This window comes from Anomaloglossus baeobatrachus, chromosome 2 (genome assembly GCF_048569485.1).
Source record: "Anomaloglossus baeobatrachus isolate aAnoBae1 chromosome 2, aAnoBae1.hap1, whole genome shotgun sequence".
Classification (NCBI taxonomy): Eukaryota; Metazoa; Chordata; class Amphibia; order Anura; family Aromobatidae; genus Anomaloglossus; species Anomaloglossus baeobatrachus.
This window is the reverse complement of record NC_134354.1, coordinates 403,468,753-403,486,205: the sequence shown is the minus strand read 5'-3', so window position 1 is coordinate 403,486,205 and position 17,453 is coordinate 403,468,753. Positions and strand designations below refer to the sequence as shown.

At 53.4% G+C, this 17,453-nt stretch overlaps 1 long non-coding RNA gene across 1 annotated transcript in view; it reads left to right on the top strand.

The window, feature by feature from the left end:
* Positions 1-17,453, top strand: part of LOC142291528 (uncharacterized) — a 130,960-nt gene that overhangs the window by 110,014 nt on the left and 3,493 nt on the right. The window lies entirely within an intron of this gene.

The window sequence follows — 17,453 nt, the reverse complement described above, 5'->3', positions numbered from 1 at the left end:
GCTGCTGCAAGCCACCCTCCCCCCACATGTGCTGCAAGCCACCCTCCCCCCACATGTGCTGCAAGCCACCCTCCCCCCACATGTGCTGCAAGCCACCCGCCCCCCACATGTGCTGCAAGCCACCCTCCCCCCACATGTGCTGCAAGCCACCCTCCCCCCACATGTGCTGCAAGCCACCCTCCCCCCACATGTGCTGCAAGCCACCCGCCCCCCACATGTGCTGCAAGCCACCCTCCCCCCACATGTGCTGCAAGCCACCCTCCCCCCACATGTGGGGGGAGGGTGGCTTGCAGCACATGATGGGATAGGAGGTGTAGTGGCGATGGAGAAGGGGCAGCCGATGAAGGAGGCGGCGGCAGCCGATCGGGAACAGTGGGGGCCGATTCGGGGGCAGCAGCAGCTGAAAAAGGTGGGTGCGACGGCGGCGGGGACAGTGGTGAGCGTGGCGGTGGGGACAGCGGTGGATCGGGAGCGGCGGCGGGGACAGTGGCGGCGGGGACAGCGGTGGATCGGGAGCAGCGGCGGGGACAGTGGCGAGCGTGGCGGCAGGGACAGCGGTGGATCGGGAGCGGCGGCGGGGACAGTGGCGAGCGTGGCGGCGGGGACAGCGGTGGATCCGGAGCAGCGGCGGGGACAGTGGCGAGCGCTGCGGCGGGGACAGCGGTGGATCCGGAGCAGCGGCGGGGACAGTGGCGAGCGTGGCGGCGGGGACAGCGGTGGATCCGGAGCAGCGGCGGGGACAGTGGCGAGCGTGGCGGCGGGGACAGCAGTGGATCCGGAGCAGCGGCAGGGACGGTGGCGAGCGTGGCGGCGGGGACAGCGGTGGATCGGGAGCAGCGGCGGGGCTGGCGGTGGCGATCGGAGCCGCGGCGGGGCTGGCGGTGGCGGTGGCGGGCGGGGGTATCGGAGACAGCGGCGGTGGCGGACGGGGCGATCGGAGACAGCGGCGGGGCTGGCAGGGCAATCGGGGACAGGGGCGAGCGGCAACTTACCGATGGGCACCCGCAGAGAACCGGCTTCCAGGGACGGTTACAGGCCGCAGATCCACATTGATTGGAGAGAGCGGTCACAAGACCGGTCTCTCCAATCAGAGCTGAGGGCGGGTGAAGCACCAATCACCCAGCTCCAGCCAAAGGCCAGTGCTACAGCAGCACTGATCAGGGCTGGATTTAAATGTTCCAGCCATTTTCAATGGCTGGAACATTACAGTGACTGTAATTGGCTGAGCGGCATTTGTCAGCCAATCACAGCCTCTGTAGGTTCGGAGAGGAGGCACCACCCCTCCTGAGGTCAGGCAGAGGTCCCCTCCTTCCCGAATCTACCGTTTAATCAAAGAAATTGGACTCCCCGTGGCTCCGGGACCCCGATTTCGCCATGACGTACTGGGTACGTCATGGGTCGTTTAGCACCATGTCACCGTGACGTACCCAGCACGTCAAAGGTCGTTAAGGGGGTTAAACTCAATCATTGCATAACATTTCACTTCTTTTCCTTGATAAACGTCTGGATTGCTTTTGCAGTATTATTATTTATTATTGTAGCGCCATCAATTCCATGGCACTTTACATGTGAAAGGGGTATACATAATAGGGACAAGTACAATAATCATAAACAATACAAGGCACAGACAGGTACAGTAGGATAGAGGTCTCTGCCCACGGAGGCTCACAGTCTACAAGGGATAAGTGAGGATACAGTAGGTCAGGGTAGAGCTGATTGTGTGGGTCATTGTCCATCTGTACGATGAAGAGCCATCCAATGTGCTGCATTTGGTTGAACCCGAGCAGAAAATATAGCCCTACGCACTTCAGAATTCATCCGGCTGCTTCTGTCTTCAGTCATATCAATAAACACTAGTACCCCAAGGAAGCCATGCATGCCCATGCCATCACACTGGCTCCACCATGTTCTGTAGAGTATGTATGCTTTGGATCATGAGCCGTGTCAGTCCTTCTCTAAACTTTCTTCTTTCCATCATTCTCTAATGAGGCTGTAATGCTCAGTCGGCTGTCAGTCAGTGATGGGGTGTGGTTACAGCTGCCACTCACTATGCACTGAGCGGTGACTAAAGCCGAATGCTGCTAGGAGGAATACATGAAAATATCAAGTACAGACAAGTCTACGCGTTGCAGGCAAAGACTAAGGTGTGATAAATAAAACGTGGTTTGTTTTTTTTTATTTGTGGATTCCGGATACAAATATTTGTTGCCTTATCCATGGATCCAGGAACCGGCCTGTAGTTCCGAGCCCCGCAGCTGCATTAGGCTGGTTTCAGACGTCCGTGTGACATCCGTTTTTCACACGGAGATGTGAAGCCCCACAGGTGTAGTGTCGGTGCATTACCTTCAGGGACTCCACTCGGCTGGATCTCGTCACAGGTAGGGAATCTTCTATTTGTCGTGACGCCACTCTCAGTATTGCGGTCAGTGGGGACCGCCACTGCAGGTTGAGGGACGCCTGGGGCTGATGGTGAGTGCAGTTAGTTGGAATAGCCTCCTGAGAGTGAGGCAAGCCCCAGGGCCCTGTGTAGGTGCGTAGTACCACAAGGCGCAGAATAACTCCACACACGCAGGATGTCTTTCAGGGGTTTTACTCACTTCAGGTGGCAGGGTGAGTAACCCGGGCGTAGCTGGGATGAACCAGGCGGGAACCAGGTATCCTTCAGGCTGACTTCTGATGGTGACTGGATCAGCGTCGCCGCGCCGGGCGCCTCTTCAGGGACCGCGGGCGTGGCAGCAGGGGTCGGGGCACTCGCGCTGGCAGGGGCATCACTGGACTCACCCATCGGTGGCAGCATCGGGGTCTGAGTCGTCGCCGTCCGGTCTGGCACTCGGCGCGCGGCTCTCCCTTCATAGGCCTGAACCGCCGCGGTCATCCCCAGGAACTCCGCACGTCCCTCTCTGATCTGCCTTCCGATCCTGGCTTCCAGTTGTTCGCAGAACTCGGCAAGCTCCCGACACCACCAGGCAGCGGAGCCTGGCTCTGGGTCTCTGCATTCAGACGCCATTTCCTCTAACAACAAGCTGCTGGCTTCTTTTCCGTTCCGCCGTCTCTGGACGCTTCCGCTCTCTTCACAAGCGAGGTCAGAACTCTGCAGGGGATCTCTGGGTAGCCACACCTCTTCGTGGGCGGCAACTTCTCCCAGCGCGGGCTGCTGTTGTTTTTCAGCGCGCTTTTCATGGTGGCAATATGGCGGCGCTTCCAATTTTTCAAGCGGACCGCCCAGGCACATGGTCACCTGTCTGGACAGGTCTAGTCCTTATCCTGTTCGTGACGCCAGATGTGAGGCCCCGAGAACGCTGTATCGGTGCATTACCTTCAGGGACTCCACTCGGCTAGATCCTGTCACTGGTAGGAAAATCTTCTGTTTTGATTGTCGTCACGCCACTCTCAGAATTGCGGTCAGTGGGGACCGCCACTGCAGGTTAAGGGATGCCTGGGGCTGATGGTGGGTGCAGTTAGTTGTAATAGCCTCCTGAGAGTGAGGCAAGCCCCAGGGCCCTGTGTAGGTGCGTAGTACCACAAGGCGCAGAATAACTCCACACACGCAGGATGTCTTTCAGGGGTTTTACTCACTTCAGGTGGCAGGGTGAGTAACCCGGGCGTAGCTGGGATGAACCAGGCGGGAACCAGGTATCCTTCAGGCTGACTTCTGATGGTGACTACCAACTCGCCTTCCTTAGCCCTTGGTGGTTTGGGGTAACCCCGACTTTTAGTCCCTATGGGGGTCACCCAGGGAAGTTGCTGAAGCCTCTCTCCCCTTCGTTTGCCGTTTGCTTGTTGCCTGGGCCAGATCACTCCAGCTGCTTGCCTCCTGTGAACTATGGGCCCTAACTGTGGCTACGTGGCTGCGGCTTTTGGGTGTTGTGGTGTGGGCTTTGAGGGCCCCACACCGGCAGGTTTAGCAGGGAAAGGTGGATCTATCCCCGCTCCGGGATCTGCCGCCCGTTTGGGCCTGGTACTCCCTAGCAGTCTCCTTACTTCCCACTCTGTGCTCTCTCTCTAGCTGGAGATGGGTTTCGGGTAGCACTCCTAGGTGACCGTTCTCCCCCGTCGGTAGCCACTGCGCGGACGCTGTCAGACTGCAACAGCCCCAGGGGTAGGGGTCAGCTCCCTCTCGGAGCTCCCTGGACTCTGCACTGAACTGGCTCACTGCTCCTCCTCTCCTGTTCTTGCCTACGCCACCTAGCAACCAGGCTCTCTTACCACACCCCTTGAGAGGAGATGGAGGCTTTTGGCCCCCTCCACTATTCCAGTGGAGGTGAAGGCTTTGCCCCCTCCTGGGATCCCCAGGGGTCCTCTCAAAGGTACATGTGTGAGACCTGATCACTATGCGCCTGTGTAGTCACACCTCGGTCAGCCTTCTGGATTACCTGTATTGTACTGTCCCCAGCATGGGTGCAGTACTCAGTGGTGCCTGACCAGGTCAGGGGCGCCACATTCCCCCTTAGTTATCACCAGCACGTCCTCGGGCTGCAAGACAACATTTTAAAATGCATAAAACAGTAAAACATGGTAAAACATTTAAAACCACCAGGTACCATACATCACCACCCTCCACCCACAAGTCCGTTAACCCACCCAAACCCTTTCAGGAGGCAGGTCACCGGTCCTTTTGGTAACCAGGTCTGGGCCATCCGTTTCCCCAGACCTTTCCTCCAATCTGCCTCTCCTGTTGGCCGCGCCTTCAGCCACTTCTGGCAGGATGTAGAGGCGGCTTTCATGGGCTGGTGGTCTTCAGGGCATACCTGGCCTGGTGAAGCCGCGCCTTCAGCCACTTCTGGCAGGATCCAGAGGCGGCCTTCACAGTTGGTGCTGACCAGGTACCCTCTTTGTGGTGGAGAGCCAGGCCCCATAAACAGGCATGCTCTCTGGTTGCAGGTAAGCCAAGGCCCTATATACGGACGTGCTCCCTGGTTGCAGACGAGCCAAGCCCCTAAACAGGCTGACTCTGGTGGTGGTGGTGCCCTCTGGTGTAACTATTTACACTGCGAGAGTTTGTGGCTATAGCCAGTTCATAGCCTTAAGGTTCATTTCTCACATTAGTTTATGTGGGCACATTGCTTAAACATTAACGTTGCAAAACTTCAAACTGGTCAAAACAGTAACTTGTTGTACTTCTTACTTTATGCAGATTCCTCCTCACCAGGGCTTGGGCCTGTAGGGCTGCGGCACCTGCTGCTTTCTCGGTCTTTTTCATCATCCGTGTCGGTTTCTTTTTCTTTAGGACATGGCGTAACATCTAGGGCATACCAGCCTCGTTCTCCTTGATGCATGGTAAACTGCACTGTCTCCCATCCTTAGGTTCCTTCCAGGATGTCCTCTGGGCAAATGAGCTCTAACGTCTCTTCTGTTGACAAAAATGCCTTCTTTCATACCAGGTGCTACTATGAAGCCGTATCCTGATTTTAGGCTAAAATCTTCTACTACTCCTCGACAAAGGGGTCCTCTGACCTGGGCTTTGGCCCTTCTCAGGAACTGTTTCTCCTCTAAGTCTCTGGCCGTTATTTCATCTTTCTGCTCTGGGGACTGCGGTGCAGGGAAAGACTGGGTTCTGTTACGGCGCCGTGTCTTGCGGGCTGGATTCTGCGAGGTACAGCTTACAAGCTCCCAGGTGAGGCTTTTGGGTAGATCTTCTTCAGCAGACGGTGTTAGGTCTTCCTCATCCCAGCGGGAATATGGCAACATCTCCGGCTCTGGGTATGGATCCAGTGCGGATGGCTCTGGAGTCAGCTTCTCAGCTTCCTGGCCTCCCCTCCCCCTTAGTTCTGCTGAGCACTCCGGTGGTGGCAGTGCTGGGGATGGGTGCTCTTCAGCCGGCCCAGGCGGGGATCTCTTTGGCATGGTTGCTGCAGGAGTCGTCTTGGGGGTATGCGGAGGGAGCATGTACCGGTCCACCATCTCCTGTGGGAACTTGGCCTCCAGGTCAGCCTTCAGCTGCCAGTATGCGGGGTCCTCACCTACCAGGGACTTCCTAGCAGGGACTTCCTTAGACTGGGGAGCGGTGTCTGCTCTGGCCTTGCAGGCCGGGGTAAACAATGGTACGTCTGTCTTTTCTTGGCGGGCCGCGCCCGATATGGCGGCGGCCTGGTCTTGGCGGGCCGCGCCTGGCATGGCGGCGGCCTGGATGGGCGTTTCTGTCGCAGCCGGAGCCTTAGCGGGCATCGCTACCGTGGCCGGTGCTTGGCGGGACGGACTGGGCGTTGCTGCAGGGACCGGGTCTCGGTGGGCCGAGCAGGGCATCGCTGCGGCGGCCTGGGCTTGGCGGGCCGCGCCTGGCATGGCTGCGGCCTGGATCAGCGTCGCCGCGCCGGGCGCCTCTTCAGGGACCGCGGGCGTGGCAGCAGGGGTCGGGGCACTCGCGCTGGCAGGGGCATCACTGGACTCACCCATCGGTGGCAGCATCGGGGTCTGAGTCGTCGCCGTCCGGTCTGGCACTCGGCGCGCGGCTCTCCCTTCATAGGCCTGAACCGCCGCGGTCATCCCCAGGAACTCCGCACGTCCCTCTCTGATCTGCCTTCCGATCCTGGCTTCCAGTTGTTCGCAGAACTCGGCAAGCTCCCGACACCACCAGGCAGCGGAGCCTGGCTCTGGGTCTCTGCATTCAGACGCCATTTCCTCTAACAACAAGCTGCTGGCTTCTTTTCCGTTCCGCCGTCTCTGGACGCTTCCGCTCTCTTCACAAGCGAGGTCAGAACTCTGCAGGGGATCTCTGGGTAGCCACACCTCTTCGTGGGCGGCAACTTCTCCCAGCGCGGGCTGCTGTTGTTTTTCAGCGCGCTTTTCATGGTGGCAATATGGCGGCGCTTCCAATTTTTCAAGCGGACCGCCCAGGCACATGGTCACCTGTCTGGACAGGTCTAGTCCTTATCCTGTTCGTGACACCAGATGTGAGGCCCCGAGAACGCTGTATCGGTGCATTACCTTCAGGGACTCCACTCGGCTAGATCCTGTCACTGGTAGGAAAATCTTCTGTTTTGATTGTCGTGACGCCACTCTCAGAATTGCGGTCAGTGGGGACCGGCACTGCAGGTTAAGGGATGCCTGGGGCTGATGGTGGGTGCAGTTAGTTGTAATAGCCTCCTGAGAGTGAGGCAAGCCCCAGGGCCCTGTGTAGGTGCGTAGTACCACAAGGCGCAGAATAACTCCACACACGCAGGATGTCTTTCAGGGGTTTTACTCACTTCAGGTGGCAGGGTGAGTAACCCGGGCGTAGCTGGGATGAACCAGGCGGGAACCAGGTATCCTTCAGGCTGACTTCTGATGGTGACTACCAACTCGCCTTCCTTAGCCCTTGGTGGTTTGGGGTAACCCCGACTTTTAGTCCCTATGGGGGTCACCCAGGGAAGTTGCTGAAGCCTCTCTCCCCTTCGTTTGCCGTTTGCTTGTTGCCTGGGCCAGATCACTCCAGCTGCTTGCCTCCTGTGAACTATGGGCCCTAACTGTGGCTACGTGGCTGCGGCTTTTGGGTGTTGTGGTGTGGGCTTTGAGGGCCCCACACCGGCAGGTTTAGCAGGGAAAGGTGGATCTATCCCCGCTCCGGGATCTGCCGCCCGTTTGGGCCTGGTACTCCCTAGCAGTCTCCTTACTTCCCACTCTGTGCTCTCTCTCTAGCTGGAGATGGGTTTCGGGTAGCACTCCTAGGTGACCGTTCTCCCCCGTCGGTAGCCACTGCGCGGACGCTGTCAGACTGCAACAGCCCCAGGGGTAGGGCTCAGCTCCCTCTCGGAGCTCCCTGGACTCTGCACTGAACTGGCTCACTGCTCCTCCTCTCCTGTTCTTGCCTACGCCACCTAGCAACCAGGCTCTCTTACCACACCCCTTGAGAGGAGATGGAGGCTTTTGGCCCCCTCCACTATTCCAGTGGAGGTGAAGGCTTTGCCCCCTCCTGGGATCCCCAGGGGTCCTCTCAAAGGTACATGTGTGAGACCTGATCACTATGCGCCTGTGTAGTCACACCTCGGTCAGCCTTCTGGATTACCTGTATTGTACTGTCCCCAGCATGGGTGCAGTACTCAGTGGTGCCTGACCAGGTCAGGGGCGCCACAGAGACATGTCCTGCCGAGTGAGTGAGTGAGTGTGTGAATGTGTGTGTGTGTATATATAGAGACATCCAGGTCATCGGATTTCCCAATGAACTCCGATGACACCCCTGCGGCAACTGCACTACAGCGAGTGTCACGATGGTGACTTCCAGGGGTTCATGAAAGTGCATTGGAAACTCCAATGACCCCCTGGATGTCACTGCACAAACTGCTCTATACTCACCTGTCACCGGCGATGCTGTCCTCGGCTGTGCTGTCTCCGACGCTGTCCCCATGATGCTCCGGCTTCCAAAGCCTCGGCCGTTGAATAATCAATGAAAATAATGAGTGGGGGTCAGGAGCGGGAGGCAGCAACAAAGCCGGAGACAGCATCGCTGGATACAGGTAAATATAGAACATCTTTTCATTGCAGAGACACGTGTTTTACCCGGTACGTGTGACACACATGTGACCATAACCATGCGTGTGACTGGTACATGATTAAACACGGACGTCTGAACCCAGCCTTATACTGAGCAATTGGTCGGCGCTCTCTGAACTTCACTTGTTCTCAATTTGTCTCCGTGCAGGTGTCGGGACAGTTCAGAAGGCTATTAATTCCATAGCTGCAGGTTTTTGTTTTTTTTTTTATTTTTTTACATGATAGATTTCCTTTAAGAAAGTAAATGTGAAGTTTAAGAGCAAGTTTTGTTTTTGTTTTCCCCTTTTCTATACAAAGATTCCAGGTTCACTTTGACTGAAGATAGTCACCCTATTGGTAAACAGTAGAGCTGGGCAGACCCAGACTGTAAAGGCTGGGGCCACACAGGGCACTAGTGCGATGCTCACATGACACTCGGCTCACGCTGGCAGTACAGCAGAGCCGGGTGTCATGCAAGTGTCCCTGCTACTGAGGTCCGACCGTGCGAGCTGACCTCAACTGCGGGGGGGCGGGCCGGCTCTGAGAGGGGTGGGGGGGGGGGTGAAGAGTCTTCTCTCCCCCGTAGCCAACTATTGCCATTCTCGCACTGCACGCACAGTACACTGGAGTGCAGTGTGATCTTTCTTTCGCCCCATACACTTGATTGGGTGTGAGAGAAAAGAGTCGCACATTACAGTTGCAGCATGCAGCGATTGTTTTCTTGGTCCGATTAGGGCTGAGAAAATAATCGCTCGTGCGCTGACACACATGCTGGAATTGGTCCGAGTAGAATGCAATGTTTTATCGCACTCCACTCACACCAATTTTCTTGCCGTGTGGCTTAGGCCTAAAAGTCCAGATCGGCGCGGTTTCAAAGTTTCCCGGGCGCCGGGCCCAGGATTGCAGCTGTTTGATCCGGATCCAGCACTCAAGGTTAAAAAAAAAAAAAAAAAAAAAATGAAGCGAGCACGTCATACTTATGTCCAGGAAGCAGAAATCTAGTCAAACACCATCCAATATTCCAAAGTGCTTTATTCCATCATCATGTGCAGTTAAAAGTAGCGGGGAGAGAGCAGAGTGCAGGCTCCCTAATGGACGACTGCTGTTTTGCACATCCTTGTGCTTCTACGGGTCCTGGCCTTATTTTGATATATAGCCATGATAAAGCCTGACAGCTGGGGCTGCAGCCTGAAACAGTGTGCTTTATCTGTTCTGGTATCAGAATACGGGGACCCTGCACCGATTGTTTTATTTAGTCATTTATTTTTATACCATGATACTGAGCCGCGGACAGTTGCACTACTTTCTCCGCCCACCGGCTGTCCTAGCGCCTGTGATTGGTTGCAGTCAGCTGACACTCAGGGTGCAGCCAATTACACGCACTGGTGGGTGGGGAAAGCAGTGAAATATTTAATGAGGGTTAATTGTCGGCTCCGGAAGCAAATGTGTGACATGAAAGCAGCTCGCCACCATGACGGATCTAAGTACAGCGCGCTCGCATACTCCCTATCCGGATTTTTTTTTAAATTTAGCGGGGACCCGCCGGTCCTGTTTTCTGCAAGTCCACCCAGCTCTAGTAAACAGACAACTATTAAGTTGTGGAAGCTACATGTATTATACAGATTTTATTTTTCCCCTCTTTCTCAACTTAAACAGATGAATCCCAAAAACTAAGAAAATGGGAGAAATTACCTTAATATATAATTTTTTTCCTGTATATCTATATTAATATATTGCTTTTTTTAGATATAAAAATATATAATCGATCTATATCTCTTAAAGGAAACGTTTCATGTAAAAAATAAATATGTATGTATGTTAACCTGCAGATATTGGGTTAATCTTTCGGTTAATAGTGTTCTGACTCAGCCCGGCACCCACACTAAGAGCTCAGTTGCTGGGTGGAAATTAAGTTTATTCCTCCTGGCAGCATTCGGATTTTAAATCAAAAGAGCTTGGCTGCCACGGCTTTAGTCAGCTCATTATAACCTTTGTGTTGTAAAAAAAAAAACCAAAAAAACGATCGCATCCACATACCTTAAATTTAGACATTGAAAAGAAGGGAATTTTGTTTACTTACCGTAAATTCCTTTTCTTCTAGCTCCAATTGGGAGACCCAGACAATTGGGTGTATAGCTATGCCTCCGGAGGCCACACAAAGTATTACACTAAAAGTGTAAAGCCCCTCCCCTTCAGCCTATACACCCCCCGTACTGCTACGGGCTCATCAGTTTTGGTGCAAAAGCCAGAAGGAGGAAAAAATTATAAACTGGTTTAAAGTAAATTCAATCCGAAGGAATATCGGAGAACTGAAACCATTTAACATGAACAACATGTGTATACAAAAAACAGGGGCGGGTGCTGGGTCTCCCAATTGGAGCTAGAAGAAAAGGAATTTACGGTAAGTAAACAAAATTCCCTTCTTCTTTGTCGCTCCTAATTGGGAGACCCAGACAATTGGGACGTCCAAAAGCAGTCCCTGGGTGGGTAAATAATACCTCATAATAGAGCCGTAACGGCTCCGTCCTACAGGTGTGCAACTGCCGCCTGAAGGACTCGCCTACCTAGGCTGGCATCTGCCGAAGCATAGGTATGCACCTGATAGTGTTTCGTGAAAGTGTGCAGGCTCGACCAGGTAGCTGCCTGACACATCTGCTGAGCCGTAGCCTGGTGTCGCAAGGCCCAGGACGCTCCCACGGCCCTGGTAGAATGGGCCTTCAGTCCTGAGGGAACCGGAAGCCCCGAGGAACGGTAAGCTTCGAGAATTGGTTCCTTGATCCACCGAGCCAGGGTTGATTTGGAAGCTTGTGTCCCTTTACGCTGGCCAGCGACAAGGACAAAGAGAGCATCGGAGCGGCGCAGGGGCGCCGTACGAGAAATGTAGAGTCTGAGTGCTCTCACCAGATCTAACAAGTGCAAATCCTTTTCACATTGGTGAACTGGATGAGGACAAAACGAGGGTAAGGAGATGTCCTGATTGAGATGAAAAGTGGGCAAGGCAAATGGCCAGGGAGAAAACGCCTGAGCAGAGCACCACGACAGGAATATTTTCCACGTCCTGTGGTAGATCTTGGCGGACGTTGGTTTCCTAGCCTGTCTCATAGTGGCAATGACCTCTTGAGATAATCCTGAAGACGCTAGGATCCAGGACTCAATGGCCACACAGTCAGGTTGAGGGCCGCAGAATTCAGATGGAAAAACGGCCCTTGAGACAGCAAATCTGGTCGGTCTGGCAGTGCCCACGGTTGGCCGACCGTGAGATGCCACAGATCCGGGTACCACGACCTCCTCGGCCAGTCCGGAGCGACGAGGATGGCGCGGCGGCAGTCGGCCCTTATCTTGCGTAACACTCTGGGCAACAGAGCCAGAGGAAGAAACACATAAGGAAGCTGAAACTGTGACCAATCCTGAACTAAGGCGTCTGCCGCCAGAGCTCTGTGATCTTGAGATCGAGCCATGAATGTTGGGACCTTGTTGTTGTGCCGTGACGCCATTAGGTCGACGTCCGGCATCCCCCAGCGGCAACAGATCTCCTGAAACACGTCCGGGTGAAGGGACCATTCCCCTGCGTCCATGCCCTGGCGACTGAGAAAGTCTGCTTCCCAGTTTTCTACGCCCGGGATGTGAACTGCGGATATGGTGGATGCTGTGGCTTCCACCCACAGCAGAATCCTCCGGACTTCCTGAAAGGCTTGCCGACTGCGTGTCCCACCTTGGTGGTTGATGTAAGCCACCGCTGTGGAGTTGTCCGACTGAATTCGGATCTGCTTGCCTTCCAGCCACTGCTGGAACGCTTTTAGGGCAAGATACACTGCCCTGATCTCCAGAACATTGATCTGAAGTGAGGACTCTTGCTGAGTCCACGTACCCTGAGCCCTGTGGTGGAGAAAAACTGCTCCCCACCCTGACAGGCTCGCGTCCGTCGTGACCACCGCCCAGGATGGGGGTAGGAAGGATTTCCCTTTCGATAATGAGGTGGGAAGAAGCCACCACCGAAGGGAAGCTTTGGTTGCTTGAGAGAGGGAGACGTTCCTGTCTAGGGACGTCGGCCTCCTGTCCCACTTGCGTAGGATGTCCCATTGAAGAGGACGCAGGTGAAACTGCGCGAAAGGGACTGCTTCCATTGCTGCCACCATCTTCCCCAGGAAGTGCATGAGGCGCCTCAAGGGGTGTGACCGACCTTGAAGGAGAGATTGCACCCCTGTGTGTAGTGAACGCTGTTTGTCCAGCGGAAGCTTCACTATCGCTGGAAGAGTATGAAACTCCATGCCAAGATATGTCAGTGATTGGACCGGTGTCAGATTTGACTTTGGAAAATTGATGATCCACCCGAAACTCTGGAGAATCTCCAGAGTAACGTTGAGGCTGTGTTGGCATGCCTCTTGAGAGGGTGCCTTGACCAGCAGATCGTCTAAGTAAGGTATCACTGAGTGACCCTGAGAGTGGAGGACCGCAACTACTGTAGCCATGACCTTGGTGAAAACCCTTGGGGCTGTCGCCAGGCCGAACGGCAGTGCCGCGAACTGAAGGTGTTCGTCTCCTATGGCGAAGCGCAGGAAGCGCTGATGCTCTGGAGCAATTGGTACGTGGAGATAAGCATCCTTGATATCGATCGATGCTAGGAAATCTCCTTGGGACATTGAGGCGATGACGGAGCGGAGGGATTCCATCCGGAACCGCCTGGTCCTTACGTGTTTGTTGAGCAGTTTTAGGTCCAAAACAGGACGGAAGGACCCGTCCTTCCTTGGAACCACAAACAGGTTGGAGTAGAAACCGTGACCCTGTTGCTGAAGAGGAACCGGGACCACCACTCCTTCTGCCTTCAGAATGCCCACCGCCTGCAGAAGAGCCTCGGCTCGCTCGGGAGGCGGAGATGTTCTGAAGAATCGAGTCGGAGGACGAGAGCTGAACTCTATCCTGTAACCGTGAGACAAAATGTCTCTCACCCAACGGTCTTTTACTTGTGGCAGCCAGGTGTCGCAAAAGCGGGAGAGCCTGCCACCGACCGAGGATGCGGTGTGAGGAGGCCGTAAGTCATGAGGAAGCCGCCTTGGTAGCGGCACCTCCGGCGGTCTTTTTAGGGCGTGATTTAGACCGCCATGCGTCGGCGTTCCTCTGATCCTTCTGAGGCCTTTTGGACGAGGAGAATTGTGACCTGCCCGCACCCCGAAAGGACCGAAACCTCGACTGTCCCCTCCTCTGTTGGGGTGTTTTTGGTTTGGCTTGGGGTAAGGATGTTTCCTTTCCCTTGTATTGTTTGATGATTTCATCCAATCTCTCACCAAACAAACGGTCGCCAGAAAATGGCAATCCAGTTAAGCACTTTTTGGAAGCCGAATCTGCCTTCCATTCCCGCAGCCACAAGGCCCTGCGTATTACCACCGAACTGGCGGCTGCAACCGCCGTACGGGTCGCAGAGTCCAGGACAGCATTAATAGCGTAGGACGCTAATGCCGACGTTTGAGAGGTTATGGACGCCACCTGCGGCGCAGACGTACGTGAGTGCGTCAATTTGCGCCTGACCAGCTGAGATAGCTTGGAGTGCCCATACGGCTGCGAATGCTGGTGCAAAAGACGCGCCGATAGCTTCATAGATGGATTTCAACCAGAGCTCCATCTGTCTGTCAGTGGCATCCTTGAGTGAAGCTCCATCTTCCACTGCAACTATGGATCTAGCCGCCAGTCTGGAGATTGGAGGATCCACCTTGGGACACTGAGTCCAGCCCTTGACCACGTCAGGGGGAAAAGGGTAACGTGTATCCTTAAGGCGCTTGGAAAAACGCTTATCTGGACAATCTCGGTGTTTCTGGACTGCCTCTCTGAAGTCAGAGTGGTCCAGAAACATACTCTTTGTACGCTTGGGAAACCTGAAACGGAATTTCTCCTGCTGAGAGGCTGACTCCTCCACTGGAGGAGCTGAGGGAGAAATATTCAACATTTCATTGATGGACGCAATAAGATCATTCACTATGGCGTCCCCATCAGGAGTATCAAGGTTGAGAGCGGCTTCAGGATCAGAATCCTGATCAGCTACCTCCGCTTCATCATACAGAGAGTCCTCTCGCTGAGACCCTGAACATTGTGATGATGTCAAGAGAATTTCATAGCGAGCTCGCTTAGTCGGTCTGGGGCTGCGGTCCGTGTCAGAGACCTCACCCTGGGATCCATGAGACACCCCGGGAAGACATTGCTGTTCCAACTGAGGGGGACCAGGGGGCAATGATTCCACAGTGCCCATGGCTTGAGATGCCGGCCTGGACTGCAAGGCTTCTAATATCTTAGCCATAGTCTCAGAAAGTCTTTCAGTAAAAACTGCAAACTCCGTCCCTGTCACCTGGACAGTGTTAACAGGTGGTTCTCCCTGGGCCACCCCTAGCAGAGGCTCCGGCTGAGAAAGTGCCACAGGGGCCGAGCATTGCACACAATGAGGGTCAGTGGAACCTGCCGGCAGTATAGCCGTACATGCTGCACAGGCAGCATAGTAAGTCTGTGCCATGGCACCCTTGCTATTTGTGGACGACATGCTGTTGTCTCCTCTGAGCAATACAGGAGGGTAAATAGCCACAAATCAACAGTGCACCCTACAGTGTAAAGTATAGACTATAATCATATAAACTATAAATACACTTCTGCACTAGTGGGGCCAGCACCACAGGTGCTGCTTACCGCCTGCGCAAAGCGTTTGTGTGGGCACCAGAATTCCTGCCTGGGTCTCTTTGAGCTTGTCTCTCCTCTCCAGCGTTAGCAGAGCTGAGAGGAATGGCTGCCAGCGTCCTGGGGAGAGGAGGGAGCCGTTCGCACAAAGCATAAAAACTGATGAGCCCGTAGCAGTACGGGGGGTGTATAGGCTGAAGGGGAGGGGCTTTACACTTTTAGTGTAATACTTTGTGTGGCCTCCGGAGGCATAGCTATACACCCAATTGTCTGGGTCTCCCAATTAGGAGCGACAAAGAAATAAATAAAATAAAAAATTTCTGAATATCTACAGGGGAAAAATCTGTACCACAGTGCCATGCAAAGCACACAGGGAGATACCAAGTGCCATATTAACGGTCAGCATATTGTATTTAGGCAGAGGGAACCTTTATATATTACATTTGTGGGCATTGTTACATAGTTACTTAGGTTGAAATAAGACCTAGGTCCATCTAGTTCAACCTTCCTCCACCAGTTCTACATTTGGTCACAAAGTCACTTATAACCAATAATGTTGTGTGTACTGAGGAAATCATTCAGCCCTTTTTTAAAAGCTGTTATAGTGTCTGCCATTACTACCTCTTGTGGTAGGGCATTCCACAGTCTGACTGCTCTAACTGTAAAGAACCCTTTCCTTTTTAGCTGTCGGAATCGCCTTTCTTCCACTCGCAGTGAGTGCCCCCTAGTCCTTAGTATTGTCTTTGGAAGAAATAAGTCATGTGCCAGTCCTTTATATTGACCACACATGTATTTATACATATAAATGAGATCTCCTCTGAGACGTCTTTTTTCTAAGCTAAACATATCTAACTTTTTCAACCTGTCATCATATGTGAGGCCTTCCATTCCTTGTATTAGTCTAGTTAGCCGCCTTTGAACTGACCCTAACTTATGAATATCCTTTTTAAAATGTGGAGCCCAAAACTGGATCCCATATTCCAGATGTGGCCTTACAAGTGATTTATAGAGGGGTAACAATACGTTGGGATCACGGGATCTAATCTCTCTTTTTATACACCCTAGAATCTTGTTTGAGTGCTGCTGCTCAGCTTATTTGTAATGAGAATACCCAAGTCCTTCTCCTGTTCTGTAGTCCCGAGTTTACTTCCATTTAATGTATACACAGCTATAGGATTACTCCGTCCTAGGTGCATTACTTTACATTTATCAACATTAAATCTCATTTGCCAAGTATCTGCCCATTCTGACATCTTATCCAGATCTTTTTGTAATATTGTACTATCAAGGTCAGTTTTTAATATCCTACATAGTTTGGTGTCATCAGCAAAGACTGACACTTTACTATCAATCCCATCCACAAGGTCATTAAAGGGGTGGTTCACCCATATTTTTTATTGTCTAGATCGATATTATATTGAGAAACAATGTTTCTCTCAAATACCTTGTGTTGTCAATAGTGCCTGTGAGAGGCGCTATTGCAGACCGCTGCTCCCCGTCCAGTGACGTACCCGTCCAATGCTGCCACGTCACATCCGTGCGGCCGGCTACAGTCTTCTTCCAGACTCTGAGCTGTGAGCGGCGTTTCACCGCTTGTCACAGCCCATCTGCTCCCCCCTCCTCCTCCCTCCTCCCTCCTAGCACAGCAGCACGACGCGTCTCCTGCTCCCCCTTCCCCCCTCCCTCCTCGCACGGCACATCTCCTGCTCCCCCCTCCCTCCTCGCAGAACGCTGCAAGCAAGAGACGCGCTGTGAGGGAGGAGGGAGGAGGAGCAGGGAGAAGATGGGCTCAGAACGCAGCCGGCCGCACGGATGTGACGTGGCAGCATTGGACGGGTACATCACTGGACGGGGAGCAGCGGTCTGCAATAGCGCCTCTCACAGGCACTATTGACAACATAAGGTATTTGAGAGAAACATTGTTTCTCAATATAATAGCGATCTAGACAATAAAAAATATGGGTGAACCACCCCTTTAATAAAGAGATTAAAAAGAATTGGTCCTAGCACAGATCCCTGCGGCACCCCACTGCTGACTATAGCCCATTTAGAGAATGTACCATTTAGGACTACTCTTTGTTTCCTATCTTTTAGCCAATTCCTTACCCAGTTGCATATAGTTTCCCCTAGTCCTTGCTTCTGAAGCTTTAGTATAAGGCTATTATGTGGTACAGTATCAAATGCCTTTGCAAAGTCCAAATAAATCACATCAGCTGCATTACCAATATCCAGGTTTGCACTTACCCCCTCATAAAACCCCAACAGATTGGTTAGACATGACTTTTCTTTCATGAATCCATGCTGTCAGTTATTATATTATTTTCTGCAATATATTTTTGCATGTCATCCCTTAA